Below are 17,639 nucleotides of genomic sequence, written 5' to 3' on the forward strand. Positions count from 1 at the left end.
TAATTTATGATTTCGATGGTTTTGGATCCCATCTTTATTACATAGACGATATTAATAATTAATCTTTTATTAAACATTGTCATCACAAAAAGCAAAAGTACACTGTATGAAAAAATCATTTAAATACCTGCGATATAAAGCGCACACGTTATTAACGCCTAGGGGCATCCCACTCTAAACTTTGTATTTCTCGCATTATACTCAGAAAGTTCTTACTGATATCTAAGATACCTGAAAATACCTAAAAATACTTAAGAAATATTTAGCTCTAATTTGTTACCACCGTTGCTAGTCAGATTTCATTGTTTATTCACCCGATGTCATCTGGGATTTTATGTGCACGTATTAAGAAATTCAACTATTATTTTTAAATTTATTCCCTTTGTGTAGGAATCGAAGAGGAGACCGTTTTGAATCAAGGAATATTAAATTGCCAAACTATTAACCTGTCATTCAAAGGAAGAATAAGGAGCTATTTGGAAAGTTATTGTAAAAGAAAGTGCATTTGAAAGCAAACCCTCGAAACAAAATTATCGATAGATGGTTTTTGGATAGACAAATTTTTTTACAATAGCTTTCCAAAAAGCTCCTTATTCTTCCTTTGAATGACAGGTGAACCAGTTGGAGATGGGTTTTTCGTCCATTAGGATCTTGACCGTGGGACGATTACTTCAGGAATTTACGTTGATTGAAGCTGAATACGAAGTTGTGAAAGCTTTCCGCACCATCCGTACTTATGGCATCCGGAAAGCCAGATCTCCTAGATTTCCGCTGAATGAGTTTATTGTAGAAGTGAATTACATTTCCTTGGAATTGAAACCTTCGATGCTCTCCTGGTTAAGGCTTATTATTAAGGCTGGAAATGACGAACCAACATATTCGCTTTGTGTTAACCTCGGAATCGCTTTAAATGTTGTTTGGGAAATTGTTTGTAATAAATTCATATGTTTTATTTTAAGATTATTTTACACGAAATGAGAAAAAATAAGTTACGTTTTTGAAGTACATCGTTTTATTTGGTATTTCAATGGTTTGAAATTAATTATTACTACAGAACAGATTAATATCTGCTTTCTTATTCTTACTGGTTTCAATGTCTAAAAGTTAGAAAATCAAGTTGATTTCACATAAATCTTTCGGCTACTATCAGAATACTCATTCAACTCCCTTACCAGTCCGTCGTAACTCATCTTTACCGATGTCATTTTCTCAAAACGCGGCACGATACGGCCACCAGTGGCAATTGAAATCAGTTCAATTTCAAATCAGTTATGCTTCATTGTGTTTCTATTGCTCTCTGATAAATAACGAGCGTAGTCCTAGTATCCTAGTCAATAATTCCATACTCATGCAGCTTGCGGTAATTCTTAGCCGATATTCCGGCCAACATACACTTTTATTATGGCAGTTCAGACTGGTAGGTTAGGAAGGCCAGTTTGAAATCTGGTTGCGAGTCTGGATGACAATGGCATAATTAACCTCCAGTTAAGCAATGGAATTCAAAAGTTTGATATCAGCCAGGTCGAAATCAAATAATTTTCATCGGAGAAATTCTCGATCCAACAGCAGTCCCTGTTCCAACTGGTTCGCTGAAAGAAAATTGTGTTTTGATGATCTATTTCATAAGTAGAATTAAAGTACTTACTCATAAACATGATTACACTGCTTCATTTCATTTAAACACATTAAAGTAATACATTGACGGAATATACAACAACAAATAACAGCATTAGAAACCGGTTACTACGATTCAAAAAAAAATCGAAAACTAAAAATACTTAAAAATACTTAAGAATACTTATCAGATACTTGGAAATACTTAATTAATACTAGAGCTATAGTTTAGAGTGGGATGCCCCTAGATTAACGCTAAATTTGGCATAGTTTTAAACGATATTTAATGTAAATTAATGCGCAATATCCCATACACGCCAAGATCAGTTTACCCAGACGGTACAAAGAGATTACCGAAATTGTGTGTGTGTATGTGTGTATTCAATCTAACCCCCACTGGCCGGCAGTGGTATTATGGAAGAAATTTGCTTACAACAATCCTTGATGTAATAATTTAAAGCAAGTTTAGTCCGGGAGTTAGAAAGCGATAGCTCTACTGCAGATTCAGCAACCCATTTCAGAATGCCTGGTAATTCACGTCCATTCCGAGGTTACTTTCACATACAATAAGCCCCGCATGTAAACACTACCGTTAGCATATGAATAATGGTACTGCAAACACACTTCCAGATTTCAAAATGTGACGTTTCGAAATCTGGCGCGTATTTAGTAATATATGGAAATATGCATTTATAATTGAATATAAATCAGATGGATCTCACCAAATTCTGTCTCCGAAAAAGGACCGGTTTGTTCACTCGCGGTAATCGAAAAAATCTTCCGCGTTGTTTTTACAACCCAACACGACATTTTGAATCACATTCGAAGTTTTTCATTTGCACCGATTTTTTTCTTGTCACCTCATTCGCGTGCATCCTCCGGAAGGCAGAACGCCAGCACCAAGAAAAGAAAAAAAAATACTTGGTAAAACTCTTCTTGGGAGGGAGGCAAAGCACCAAAAACAAGCGAAATGAAAAACCGACCGACGCGACACCACAGCAACGTGATTGATCTTAATTTACACTTATCCACACGCGAAAATTAATATTTGTTTGATTTGGTACAATTAAAAAATATGGGAAAAACAGATGATATCAGCGCCAGCGAAAACAAAACCAACCGTTCGCGGGCAGAGCCTACTGCCCTTTTTCAAAGAGATTACCGAAATTGGTCGTAAATTGCACAAACTCACATATGGGTAAATTTTTTTAACCCAAATATGGGTTCTTATGATCCATAAATGATTTATTTTTATGCAAATTTGACTTAAATTTACCCATATTTGGGTTAAAAAATTTACCCATATCTGAGTTTGTGCAGTTTACGCCTGATTTGGGTAAAGTAAACCTACATTTGGGTTATCTGATCTTAGCGTGTGCATCTGTAATACCCAGAGAATTTCGAGATTAGGGCGTAATTCGTTTCGTAAACAAACTCGTCAATCACCGATTTGCCGCGAATAAAAGCTCAATCTTAAAACTAATAGCACAATCAGGTATATGGAAGATTCCTCCATCGTTTGGTAAAAATTTTTAGCGAGATTGATATTTTATTTGCTATAAATCGGCGATTAACGTGTTTATTTACTAAAGCAATTACGCCCAAATCTCAAAGTTCCCCGGAATTTGTAAACAAGCTTGCAAGAAATTTTGCTGTTTACGCTAAGTATGTCTCAAAATTTAACAAAAGGAGATTTTATGTGACAGTTAAAATTCAGAACTTTTTTTGCGTATACATTAATTTTCAAACTCCGTTCGATTTTGGCACGGTGCCAAAAACGAACGATTGTAATAACACCACAAAAGGGAAGTAAAGCCGTCGGTCCTGGTCCATGTGTTGATGGGTTTCTTTGGATCCTGGTGTGAAGTCGCCTCTCTGGCAATCGATTGCCGCCAGTCATGCTATATATCAAGAGCAAATTTTCATTATGTCGTAAGTAACATTCGCACCAATCCGAGAAAAATAAAGTTTTGTTTTGATGACCGAAAAGTTATTCCTATTTCCAAGTAAACACATATAATCTCATAGTGATAGCAATGTTTAACATATTTAGCAGGGTTTTAATCATACAAATGCAAATCGCTAGCTTTCATGCTAAAAAATACTGGTTTTTGAGTCAAAAGTTATTATACGCCGTTTGGTGGCCCCTATTGTTACTTAAGTCAAAGTGTATTTACCAGGATATTCGGGAGAATTATCAATTACGTCTCCTTACGTGCAGCCCATTCATCATTTTAGGACCACCGAAATCATCTTAGCAACAAACAGTTCGATTTATTCACTTTAATAATGAGAAAGCGAAACGACGAACGTACACTTTTCACGGGTTTCTCAGCGCTGTTACTTAAGTCAAACGGCATCTCCATAGAAATTGGGTGACTTAAGTAACATCGAAAACTATTTTGATCGGAAGGTGATTACGTCAAAAAGCAATTTGGCTGGCAAATAAATTTAAAATGGGATTTGATCCTATATTCGGACAGTATATAGTGTAATAGCAGGAGAATCGATTGACACTGATAGCTCGACTTTGTTTACCTTTGTTACATTCGACGTAATGAAAATTTTCTCTTGATATAACCAATGACGTTTACATAAGGTGCGGGAAAGCGGCGCTGGTGGTGTAGTGGTAAGCGTGATTACCTCTCACCCCAGCAGGCCTGGGTTCAATCCCAGTCGGCGCCGCCGGGATGTTCTGAGGCATAACATCTCTGATCACGCCTTCCTTCGGAAGGGAAGTAAAGCCGTTGGTCCCCGGTTAATGAGTCGATAGGTAGGGTCCAGGTGTGGGAGCTACCTTCCTGGCGTCGGTAGCATTGGTGCTCAGCACGAAACACAAGATCGACGGAAAACAAACCAAAAGGAAAAAAAAAAAAAAAAAATAAAAAATAAGGTGCGGGTCAACAGGCAGCTTTCTGGTGTTCGAAGCAAAAATATTGTGAACATTGTTGAGCATTCAAGTGACGACGTCACTCTAGCCAACATTACATACTGCAAACAGATAGTATTACCAACAATCAATACGAAACTAACGATTTTACATTGGCTCACTACTTGACTAGCCTATTGGTCCCAAGCAAATCGATTAACGTACCCCATTCTAGTTTAAATTCCAGTACTACACTATGTTTGTTTTGATTCGCTATGAGAGTTTGACAGATAAAATGAGGGGTTCTTGGATTTTTCTATGTTTCGAGGGGTGCATCGATTAGCTTGGGACCGAAGATAGTACCATAACTGAGCCAAAAAGTTGAGCTCGTTTCTTCGGGACTATCTGGTCTTAGAGTTACCTCTATGGTATTACGTTCAGTGGTGGCACGAGTCTTGGATTTTAACATTTTGTTGGTAACATTTGCCGTTTTTCATTATAACCATAGTGAGCACAAAAAAAATAATAAACTGCAGCAATGAAAAATGTCTTGACATTCCGAAAAAAAAAATCCGCACCAACTAAACCATCCGCACAATCGAAAACATTTTTCTATCACAATGAACTGAAATGAAACAATGAAAGACACACAACCATTCGCATTTCTTCTCTTTCTCCGATGGTTTTCGAAAAATCTTTTTTTGCATTTCTTTGGTGGTGTATGTTCACAGATTCTCACCATCAGCCACAAGACGACAAGACATCATCATTATTTCAAAAGGGTGAAACGGATTTTGTAAATAAAAGCTTTTACCATCGGCTTCTTGCGAATAAAAACTCACAATGCCACAACCTCACATAATATTTTAAAGCAGGTTTGCAGGAGTGCGATTTTTATTCGCGAAAAATCGGTGGTAGAAGTTTTTTTTCACAAAATCAGATTCGCTCTAATGAAATGTTGGTATTGAATTGTGTGTCTCTTTGTTTTTTGTTCATATGCGTGCACGCTCACTTGAAAGAACCCATTGATGAGAAAAATTCAGCTCATTTTAAAGTAAAAAGGCTTAATTTATCAATAGGTGCCCATTTAATGAGTATCTGTTCCCCATTCATAAGTTACTGTTACCCATAAAATATCAATAATGAATACCAGATACTCATCAAGAAGGTAAAAATAAAACCCTCTTTACATCAAAGTGGGTTACAATCTTACTCATTAATGGGTGCTTTCTAGTTAGCGTGTGTAGTAAGAGCAGAACGTCAAACTGGTAAAACACAATATTCAAGAGTGAGTTTTCAAATAGCCGTATCTGCTTTTATAAAAAAAAGATTCGAAAATCAATTAGCCCAAACTCTTAGCTCGCCCACGCAAACTAACACCACCAACAGGTAGGGTAAAGATTCCCCAACATTATAGAGGTGTTAGTTTGCGTGAGCAAACTAAGAGTGTGGACGAATTGACGTTGGAATCTTTGTGTACAAAAGCAGATACGGCTATTTGAAAATTTATTCTTATATTATTTATTAACCGTGCACAGCTTTCCCGTGTGATAAAAGTGATTAAAAGTTAGTGTTGTGAAAATGGAACCACCGGCATCTGTAGTGTCGGGTGAATTAAAAGCATACCGACAACAACTGCGGCAGAGGCAACAGCATCAACATCAACGGCAGCAGGATCTGCACCTCTTGACCCAGAAAGATCAGCAGCATCCGGATCAGCGGAACCAATCGGTTTCAGGTCAACGGGGTCAGTAACATCTAGACCAGTGGGATCAGTAGAATCCGGACCAGCGAGAATAACAGCCTCCGAACCAGCGCGGATGGACTGACTGCATCACAAGTGCAGAAGAGAAAATTCAGGGAAATTGCGCTAGAGTGACACAAATCCACGAATTTTCCCAGATCGAAAAGATCGGTGTGTCCATCTACCGCTTTTCACCCTTCCATCTACAAATCCCCAACCCCATAAAAAAAGTATGTTTAAATATCAGTTGAATTAATAAAATAATAATGAAACTCCCATTCTGTGACTTTTTTAATTGGACCGGTAAAATGTCTAAAACGGTCATTTTTGTTTTATTTATTCAGTTTTTGATATTTATTCACCATTAAAAACATCCACTCATGTATGTTGTGAGTCAAACTTCGCAATTGCTTGTTTTAATAAACTTAAATTCGTTGCTAGGGGCAATACAGCTGGTACCGCTGTTGCAATTATACTTTCACGATTGCTAGCAAAACAGCAAAGTTGAAGTGGTTTTCTTCGTGATAAATTTTGTTCACGAAGAGTTTTGTTAAGCAGTCGTTTTATGTTTTGTGTGTTGGATTGCGTGTAATTGTGCTATAATTTGAAGAACACAAGTAAGTAAATACAGAATGTGTTTTACCCAGGAAATTTTCGATATATAATCATGAAAAATATGTTTTAAATTTTTGTATTAATAAAATATGAATGTATGTGTATACTAATTATGATGATTGAGTGTTATTTAAAAACGAAGAACCCAAAATTACTTACCCTTTGTAGAACTTTAAATCACTTCGTCAACAACAAATTAACTAAGAGCAAGAAAGCGATAATTCTCCATTTCCACCCGAAATATTTTGCATTCTAGAGCGCGAGCATTACGAAATTGTTGTAGCATTCAATAATACCTATCGGAGCATGTAAGCCATTTTAATGTTTATCGCTGAGACATATTTCAATATTAGTGAAAATTAAAATTTCTAATCTACAATTAGTTCGTACAAACAAGTACCTCTCCGAAACTGTCACAGCATATCATTACCCAAGTAACATTGCAAGTTTTATCATGGTTTTAAAGCATGCTACAAGTCTAAATTATAGTCTGCAGAACCCTCATAAAACCCCAATTGCTACTTGGGTAAGCATCAATAATTTATGGTGGTCCTGAATAAAACCGTTTTGTCGTGATGGTTGAATAATGTTGAGCTATTAGAGTGTTCAAGCACCGTTCAGCGAGACCGGCTGGAGTTCAATTTTGAAATCTCTATTAGGAAAAGCGCTTTTTACAGGCAATCGGTGATAATTTTGATCACCATTCCAACAGTTGGACATTTGTGTAATTTTCAATAGTGACCTGGTTCTCGTACAAAAACACCAACCACTGCACTTAGCTAATTAAAATGCGTCTCAGCACACGAACGCTTCTTCTTCTTCTTTCTCTTATTCGCATTTCAAGCTTATTGCTTAGCGCATATTAGCTTATTGCGTGCTCTCAACTTAGTGTTCTAAATGCACTTCCTCAGTTATTAACTGAGAGCTTTCGATGCCAATTACCAATGCATGAATTTGTATATTGTGTGGCAAGCTAAGTTTAAGACATTATGGCATAAAGTTAGACTTAAAAAACCAAAAAACTGCGACTTTTCGGTTTTTCTGAGAGTCCAATTTTTTTTTCATGATAAGAAAGAAAAAAAATGTTTTTACATGTAATTTTTGACAAAAATCTAAGGAAGAATATGATTTTTTTTTTATGTATGATAATTTTTCCCAATATTTTTCAGAAAAATAAAAACGCACAGAAAATATTTTTTTTTATTTTCGGGCCGGTAAGCTTCCTCTTAATGGCTAGCGGAGCTGCAGAACTATTTCTTAGTCTCAAGGTCGACTGGTGTACTTTACTAAGGTGTAGTAAAAAGAAGCTAGTGAAATACAATTTTACCGTTTATTTCCCTAAGTTTACATGATGTGTGTGTGTCTGGGTGTGGGTGTAGTGTGTAAGGTGGCTTGTCACAAATACCTGACTGGCCGGTGCACAGTGGGACGAAATCAAAAAAGGTGGGACATGGCCATTTGCAACTAAACTATTGAGGGTAGCATTTTGATGTATTCTAGAATGTTGTTTTAATTATTTTAAGTACTTTAATTTAGAGGATATCTCTCAGATAAAAAAGATAACTTTTTTACGTCTTGTTAAATTTGATGAATGTATATGCAGACATTGTAGATGAAGGCATTTTAAGAAGCTTTGCCAAAGATGAAAATTTTATATCTCTCAACTGGACGAAGTTATAGGGTTAAAATGGAGTACAGTACTATACACTATAACTTTTTTGTTTTAATTTTCCTATTTTTACAATGTTGTACAAAGTTGTAAGTGCTCTAAAATTGCACATTTTTGGTTCGAAAAGCAAATCGCTATCGCTTCGTTTCAATGATTTACATCCGCCTTTCTAATTTTTAAACTCTATCTTCAAGTTCTGCCCGCTCCAGTTTGTCATAAAAGGGATACAGATTTGAGTTATTCACAAAAGTTTTTGCCAATATCAAAACCTATAAAAACTTAATGCATAATTTTACGGAATTATGTTGATAGTTAAAGTTAGAGATAAGTGAATATAAAAGAATGCACGAAATGAATGTTAATGATTTTCCATGTCTGTTGACTACTATACTTCATAGATACAGATTTGAAGCACTGACAAAAGTTGTATTTGATATCAAAACCAACAAAAGTTGCAAACATTATTTAACGGAATTCCAATGATGAAAAAAGATAAATGCAAACGAATGTAAATGAATGTACGAAATGAATGTAAATGATTTTCCATGCCTGGGGATGAATGTTCTAATAAAGTACCCCAATTTTTTGTTACTTTTTGCAGTTTTCTACAAAGTTGTTTGGTATTGTAATCTCAATCTAAGTCCGAGTTTTGGTGACATTTGAGCAAGATTTGGATTTTTGGTGAGCAAAGGAATAGGATCGTTCCGTTTTCCACACATTTTCCCATACCAAATTTAAAATTCTCCCACAAATCAAGACTATAACCAAATTCGTTCAAATTTTGCCCAGTTGTTGGGGATCTGAATAAGCATTGAAGAGCAGTGGGGAGCTAACACTAATGTGAATACTTCAACTTGAAAGTAGAAGGGTCTGTGCCTAGGGGCACGAACGGAAGCTTGACGTAGGACCACTAGTGGACGGAACAAATGTGAACATTTAGTTCTTTTAATTGATCAATCATCTATTATCTTAACTCTTTCCGTTTTTTATTTGTAAGCGTATCAAATTTGTAGTAGGGGAATTTACGTATTCTCGTCAATCTAAGCAGCGTCTGTACTTCTACTAGCATTTTCTCAGCGTCACGCACATATATGATGTGTCTGTTTGTTTACATTCATCTGCTGCTTGCTTCTCTATCCATTCCAACCGACAGAATTTTTCAAAACGTTTTGAAAGCGTTTTTACAACGCTCCAAACTTCTCAGGTGAGTGTGACTATTGTCGGCAGCCTCTTTTTCTTCGGCAACCTTCCCATTAGAACTGCGTGTTAACCAGCTGTTCTATTATCGGCAACTCGAAATCAACCCCATTTTGTAGTGCGTATGCTTTATTTGAAGAAAAATGTAGCATTACTGGATTGCTCGATCGTTCAAATATTATCAGATTGAAGCTGAAAGGCTAAACAATCGTTTGACAACATTCAGGGAAGTGCGTTGATGGGAAAACATAGTGAAATTAACGTTTAAATTTTGGTTGCCGAAAACAGTCAATGGGTGCCGAAGCCAACATTTACCCCATTTATTTCAAAGAGAAAGTTGACGAAGAGAATCCAAGGGACTGTCAACTTGAGTATTTTCGATTCATCTACCCGACTTTAAAAGGTGTATTTTGATTTTTTTTTTATTTATGAATTTTTAAGTTTTGTGCATTTTGGCATTAAAGTGTATTCAATTCACCCCTCACAAGATTTCCTTCTAAATTATATGAATGGGGCGGGGCGGAAAGTATCGTTTGTGCAGAATATGTAAAAAAGGAGGGACTTCGAGAGATTGAGCTAATTTTCTCAAAAATTTTATTTTATTGGCTTTCTGGGGACTGAATATACACCCAAAGCGAATTATTCCCACTTCTCTCAAATTCTATATGGATTTTTTACACTTCCTACTAGCGTGTTCTGGAAAACGGCCGGACGATGATTAATCTCACCAATACATTCGGGCCTACGATTCCACACCTTCTATAGAGACCAGGTTGAGCCTTGATAGCTAGCCGCTTGCGGGAACCGATGACCTTGACAAATGTCCAAATAATACTCTTAACAAATTTATGGTGGTCCTGATAAGGACCATTTTGTAGCGATGGTTGAGTAATGCTGAGCTGAGAACGACGAGCTACTGATACCGATCCTAGCCTAGCGGTGGGATTTCTTCCTCCTTCTCTATGGTTGCTCATATGAGCTCTGCAGCTCGCTGGTTGCAGGCAGCCTTTCGTTGTTGTTGTTGTTGTTGTTGTTGTTGTTGTTGTTGTTGTTGTTGTTGTTGTTGTTGTTGTTGTTGTTGTTGTTGTTGTTGTTGTTGTTGTTGTTGTTGTTGTTGTTGTTGTTGTTGTTGTTGTTGTTGTTGTTGTTGTTGTTGTTGTTGTTGTTGTTGTTGTTGTTGTTGTTGTTGTTGTTGTTGTTGTTGTTGTTGTTGTTGTTGTTGTTGTTGTTGTTGTTGTTGTTGTTGTTGTTGTTGTTGTTGTTGTTGTTGTTGTTGTTGTTGTTGTTGTTGTTGTTGTTGTTGTTGTTGTTGTTGTTGTTGTTGTTGTTGTTGTTGTTGTTGTTGTTGTTGTTGTTGTTGTTGTTGTTGTTGTTGTTGTTGTTGTTGTTGTTGTTGTTGTTGTTGTTGTTGTTGTTGTTGTTGTTGTTGTTGTTGTTGTTGTTGTTGTTGTTGTTGTTGTTGTTGTTGTTGTTGTTGTTGTTGTTGTTGTTGTTGTTGTTGTTGTTGTTGTTGTTGTTGTTGTTGTTGTTGTTGTTGTTGTTGTTGTTGTTGTTGTTGTTGTTGTTGTTGTTGTTGTTGTTGTTGTTGTTGTTGTTGTTGTTGTTGTTGTTGTTGTTGTTGTTGTTGTTGTTGTTGTTGTTGTTGTTGTTGTTGTTGTTGTTGTTGTTGTTGTTGTTGTTGTTGTTGTTGTTGTTGTTGTTGTTGTTGTTGTTGTTGTTGTTGTTGTTGTTGTTGTTGTTGTTGTTGTTGTTGTTGTTGTTGTTGTTGTTGTTGTTGTTGTTGTTGTTGTTGTTGTTGTTGTTGTTGTTGTTGTTGTTGTTGTTGTTGTTGTTGTTGTTGTTGTTGTTGTTGTTGTTGTTGTTGTTGTTGTTGTTGTTGTTGTTGTTGTTGTTGTTGTTGTTGTTGTTGTTGTTGTTGTTGTTGTTGTTGTTGTTGTTGTTGTTGTTGTTGTTGTTGTTGTTGTTGTTGTTGTTGTTGTTGTTGTTGTTGTTGTTGTTGTTGTTGTTGTTGTTGTTGTTGTTGTTGTTGTTGTTGTTGTTGTTGTTGTTGTTGTTGTTGTTGTTGTTGTTGTTGTTGTTGTTGTTGTTGTTGTTGTTGTTGTTGTTGTTGTTGTTGTTGTTGTTGTTGTTGTTGTTGTTGTTGTTGTTGTTGTTGTTGTTGTTGTTGTTGTTGTTGTTGTTGTTTATCTTTTTGATTTATCTGGATTTTACAGATTTTTAGTCGTCTTGCCAGATACACAGACAGACCACGCATATTTCCAGTTTTTTTAAATATGTTCCAGATTTTCCCAGATTTTTTTAACATGTTACTTTAAAAATATCACTGCAATAGATTTACCCTCTAAAAAAATCCAAACTTGCTTCTTTAATTGTTAAAGGCCATCAACGTTGGACATTATTGGAATTCTAAGGTAATTCTGAAAATAGTTCACAGTGAAGTGTGAGGCGAATTCCTTGGGAAATCAAAGAAGAACTTCAAAGCTAATTCTGAGTAGAGCTCCATCCATCTTTGTGGGCTTCGTGGTCGTGCGTCTTACTCGTTGTTCAGGCGTACTGTGAGTGCCACGAAGTGAGGGTTCGATTCCCGCTCCAGCCGGTGCAAATTTTGGCAACCTGAAAATTTCCCTACTGGTCTACTGGGTGTGCTGTGTTGTCCGTTATTATCGTGAGAATAATTTCAATTGAATTCTGTCCAATGATTTTATGGAGATTCATTTTAATAACATTTTAAGACATTTTAACGGAATTATGCGCAATTTCTGGGAGACTTTCAAGGCCATTTTGGCAATGTAATGGAGTGCTTAGGAAATGCTGAAGAAGATTTCAAAATAAAATCTGACCTTACCTACAAAGCAGATCAAAGGTAATTATCGAATATGTCTGAGAAGAATGTGACGGTCATTCTGAAAAGTTCACCAAGGAAATTATTAAAAGTATTTTTTAGAATTTGGGCACAAAATTATGCCAATTCTTGGGAATAATTACCAGTTTGAGGGAATTGTGAAATTGGAGAGTAATTTATAAGAGATTACAAGAAGTAATGCTATTAACTCTTAGAATGTTACTGGAAAAGTTAGAATATTATCAAGATTATTTTAGGGGAATCCAGAAAATAAGTATGATGAAATGCTAGGATCATTCCAATGGAACTCGAAAAAAGGGTGAAGATATCCTGTGAAGAGTTCCTAGAAAATTCAGACAAACAAAAATTTTCATGATCTGGGACCCAGGAAAAATATAAATTCCGCAATTTATATTTATTGGGTGCCCCAGATACTGACGCTATCAGTCTTTCATTTTAGTAATATAATAAAATTATTCTTTAGCATAAAATTATTCGCAATGGTCATGCAAATAGTGGAGTTACCCGTAGTTTAGATAAACTTTGTGTGAGTACCACCATGTCACGAATTAAATTGTTAATCTCTTCAACTTCAGGGTAATATTAGAAATATTTAGAACTATTAAAATCTTTAAATTCTGGTAGTGCCTCACATAGTATGGACTACATCGACTATTTATTAGTTTAAAAAAATCCATCTCATCAAATTTGCTGGATTCTTTGATTCTCATTCATTTTCAAAAAGTTACAGGTAAAAAAAATCTAAACGTATTTCTGCAGCATTTAACCCACATTTAACTCAATTTTTGAAATTCTGCGCAATGAATATTTAAACTTTGTGGGTACACTGTGTCAAAACTTTTCAACTTTTGGATGATTTCAGCAATGCTAACAAGTTATTTGCTTTACATAATTTATTTAAACATGTAATTCATAACCATTCTAGTACTTTAAATAAATTCCAGATGATCGTACTGAATGATTTTTACGGGAGATTGGCCTATCGCTTTGATTTCAATATCATTATGTTAAAAACTGGAATTTTGAAAGCTGAAAGTGAGGCTGATGGAGACTTGGTGAAAGCGTCTGGCGACGCCGGTCGGTCGGCACAGTGGTGGACTCTGGCGAACTGATGTTGGCTTCGTTGAGAGTGTATGATTCCAGGCCCTAGAGATGGCGACTTTCGTTGATTTTACCGATGTGTGTTTAAGCTTCCAACCCCTTGGTCGGTAAAACTACGACCGGTATAACGCAACCACGCAGGATAATAGTGCAACCGCTGCAAAGCGAGTCCAACCTCGGTACCGTCGAGAGGCCAGTTCTCCACCAAAAGTTAACCTCACAACTAACGGGTCCTGACGCTCTTTCTACTTCTGCTGCTAAGACACTCCTAGTTAACTTTCCTTTTAACGGTTTTCAGCTTATACAACTGCTCTCGTGTAAGTTTACTTGGCAAGTCGCGGAAGAAGTTTCCGTGCTACTCTCCGTTCCCTTTCTCTGTAGTTATTGTACCCATTCTCCTGTTTTCCACTGAACTCAACTTGTTGGCTCCCCGAGCAAAGTCCAGCATCAAAATGACAGCAAATTAAAATCAAGTTTTGATATCAACATCAAACTGAAATCATAGTTTGATTTCAATTCACGCAATTGACAAATTTGATTGCAAATTTTGTCTTCATTTTGCTGTACATTTGCTCTTCAAATATATGTTGTTGTGGGTTTGTTTTAATTGCCTTAGCATAACATCAAATTGAATACTTGTTTTGTTATCAACCGGAAAAATTGATATCAAATTGAGTTTTCAGTTTGCTCTCACTGATAGCAGAAATAGTTTTCAATGTGATGTCACAAGAAGATTTGTTTGCTCTCAATTTTGATTTTTTAACCGACAGCAACCTGAGTAACCATTATAAGCGAAATCACAACATCAAATTTAGTCAATACCTATTCCAGCAGTTGGTAGTGTACTGTGGTATTATATGCATACACAGATAAAAATTCTGAATTTTAATAGAGATGTAAACATTCAGTCACGTAAACTTGTATTTCATTTCACGCAACCGAGCAACTTGTAAACAATGTTGTTTACAACAATGGGCTTTTGTATACAATATTTGCTAAATTGCATGAAATGTCTCAGAACTTTACATGATATATAATGTAAACTTATATGATATGTGACGCTCCATTTATGTGCATCATACTGAACAGAAATTAACACTACTTTTTCGAACTGTGTACTGTTGCACATAAATGGAACGTCACATATCATGTACGTTTACATTACATATCATGTAAAGTTCTGACCCATTTCATGCAAGTACACGGGAAAAATCTGATCTCCGAAATGAGACAAATTACTCATAATTTCATGAACATAGCGTATTTTCATGTTATGAAAATACACCATGAATAATATTCATGATATCATAAGCAATTTTTGCGTAACGCACCCAAGATTTCCGAAATCATGAATCACCCGATTTGAAACCATGAGCTTACTTTTAGCTTTTAAACCAAAAAATATAAAAATAATAAATTTAAGCAACAGACTAGATTCGAACCAAGAACCATGCGATTATTAAACCCATACTTTGATCACTAGACTATGAGTACTTGTATAAGATGAAAGGCAAAGGGCGTACAAAAGATACCTATGTGGTGCGGTTTATGAACACGGTTTGCCAAGTACGTGTATCGGTTTTGATTTCACTGCATTATGAAATCATGTATTTCCATCATGAAACCATGGATCATTGTTATGATTTCATGGGATGGCAAGTTTTTTTCATTGAATGATTTTTTTGTTCATGAAAATGGAATTGGATTTGTTTCCGTGTAGCAAATATTGTACACAAAAGCCCATCTTTGTAAACAACATTGATTGCAAGTTGCTCGGTTACGTGAAATGAAATACAAGTCTACGTGAATGAATGTTTTCATCACAATTAAAATTCAGAATTTTTATCTGTGTGCCCAACAAACAATTCAGAGTCACAAATAAGCATATATATTGAATAAATGCTTTATAACAGTGAATAAAACGGGTTGTCAAATTGTATGCTGAAGAAACCTCATTGAGATCGATAGATGCACCTTTATTCGGCAACACCAAAAGTTTGATCTAATAACATACTGAATAAGTGTACACACCAAAAAATTATGAATTTTAATAGTGTTGTAAATATCCATGCATGCTAAAATTGAAGCATGTAAACTTCCTTTTCACGTAAACTAGCAACTTGCAAGAAATATTGCTTACAAAGATGGATGGTTGCATACAATATTTAGAATATTTCATGAAATGACTCATAAATTTACACGATCTGTAATGTGAATTTGTATGGTACGTGACGCTCCATTTATGTGCATCATAGTGACAGAAATTTACACTACTTTTTCGAACTGTGTTATTTGCATATACATTGACACTTTAATTCGACTGTTTTCAATTGATTTAATAACATGCTTTATTATACGTCTCATAATTGCTTTCTAGTTCCATTATTAGATTCCATTGCATTGCTTAACAATATTGCTGAATAAAGGTGAATACAGTTGTAAATGCTTTAAAACGGCGTATTCTTTCATTATTCCACAACACTGTTTCAGGCTAACAACAAAACGAAATTGGTGGCATAGTTAGAGATGAACTAGCCTAAGGCTAAAAATCTCTTTAATAAAGCCTTAAAAAAAGGTATCATAGTGGTTACCGTTTCCGTTTTCCAAGTAGAAGGTCGCGAGTTCAATCCCAACCTCAAACCTTTTTTTATTTATTGTATAATCATAGATCGTATCACTCACGACAACCAATGCATCGATCTATCGAAAAGAATAGCCCAGAATCCATCGAAACTAGATAGATGGAGAGGTAACATTGGTCTCATGTAAGACTACTATGAATGAATTACTCATTCTCACATCTCCTCGAATTAGCTAGACTTACGGGTGGGAGTGCTGATAGATATTCAGATTCGAGTTTTTATTGCTTATTTAGCTGCCTATATGATGTATTCAAGGATAGCTCAGATGGCAAGGCAAGCGGCTGGTGATCGAAAGGTCATGGTTCGAATCCCATCTAACGACATTTATGTGTGTGTATCCATGTATGTAATAAATTTTCTAGCATCTGTGTGGCGGGGCGCGTGCTTCGACAGAAATAAATGACACACAACAAATCACTAACGAGAACAACCCTGCTCTGTGCCGTTCCTATTTTCGGATTAATTATCCCGTAGTTGAATAATCGTTTAATAAATATATAAAAGTGTCTAGTTAAACCTTATTTCACATGAGAATCAAGCGTCTATATACACCTTCATACCATCGCTGTTCAAGGAAGTAAATGATGTCTAATAGACGCTGAATAATCAAACATTTCATCGAATAAAGCTCTATTACAACTTTTGTAAGCTGAATAAAAGCTTCTCGGCATACCTTATTCAACGCCAAATATTTCGATGTTGTGCTTGAATAAATTCTCCAGATTTGTGTGAACAAAGCTTGAACAGAAGTTATTATTAAAAATAGAACAAGTATTATTAAGCCAGCAGTTGAATAAAATCGCCAAGAAGTCGTTTCTTCAATAGGCTATTGTTTGTTGAGTGGTGTACTAAAACTAAGGATATACTTATAGCCATTATGATTTGAATCTAAACGGAGAAATGCAAAATTCAACAAACTTACATACATATAGCAACAGAAGTTACTAACGGTAACATGTTTTTAATCTTATTCCCCAAATGTTGACGAAGTTCCCTAATATTTTATGCAGGAAAACTTCTTTAGAAATTGGAACAATTTTTTTTAGAATCTTTAAACAACTCTGAAAGCATAGTCCGACCTGTATTGATGATAAATAGTCCATAGAAGCACGAACACTACTTAAAATGACGAGAATACGTACATTTCCCTAGCTACACAGCAAAAAATTAATTTGGATATCGCATCAAAGTGGATGCACTTCAATCGTGTCCAAAATATGGTGTAATATTACCTGCTAAAAAGGACAAAATTATCATTAATACAGTGCATGTGCTGACATTACGTTGCTTTTACTGCATTTGTTTATTTGTGTGGCCATAAAAAT

At 35.6% G+C, this 17,639-nt stretch overlaps 1 protein-coding gene across 1 annotated transcript in view; it reads left to right on the plus strand.

The window, feature by feature from the left end:
* The window catches only part of LOC135698486 (protein sidekick-1-like), a 368,678-nt gene that overhangs the window by 232,098 nt on the left and 118,941 nt on the right, over positions 1–17,639 (plus strand). The window lies entirely within an intron of this gene.

The sequence above is a fragment of the Ochlerotatus camptorhynchus genome, unplaced genomic scaffold (genome assembly GCF_037179485.1).
Source record: "Ochlerotatus camptorhynchus isolate MF236.1 unplaced genomic scaffold, CSIRO-AGI_Acam_v1.1 ptg000087l, whole genome shotgun sequence".
Classification (NCBI taxonomy): Eukaryota; Metazoa; Arthropoda; class Insecta; order Diptera; family Culicidae; genus Ochlerotatus; species Ochlerotatus camptorhynchus.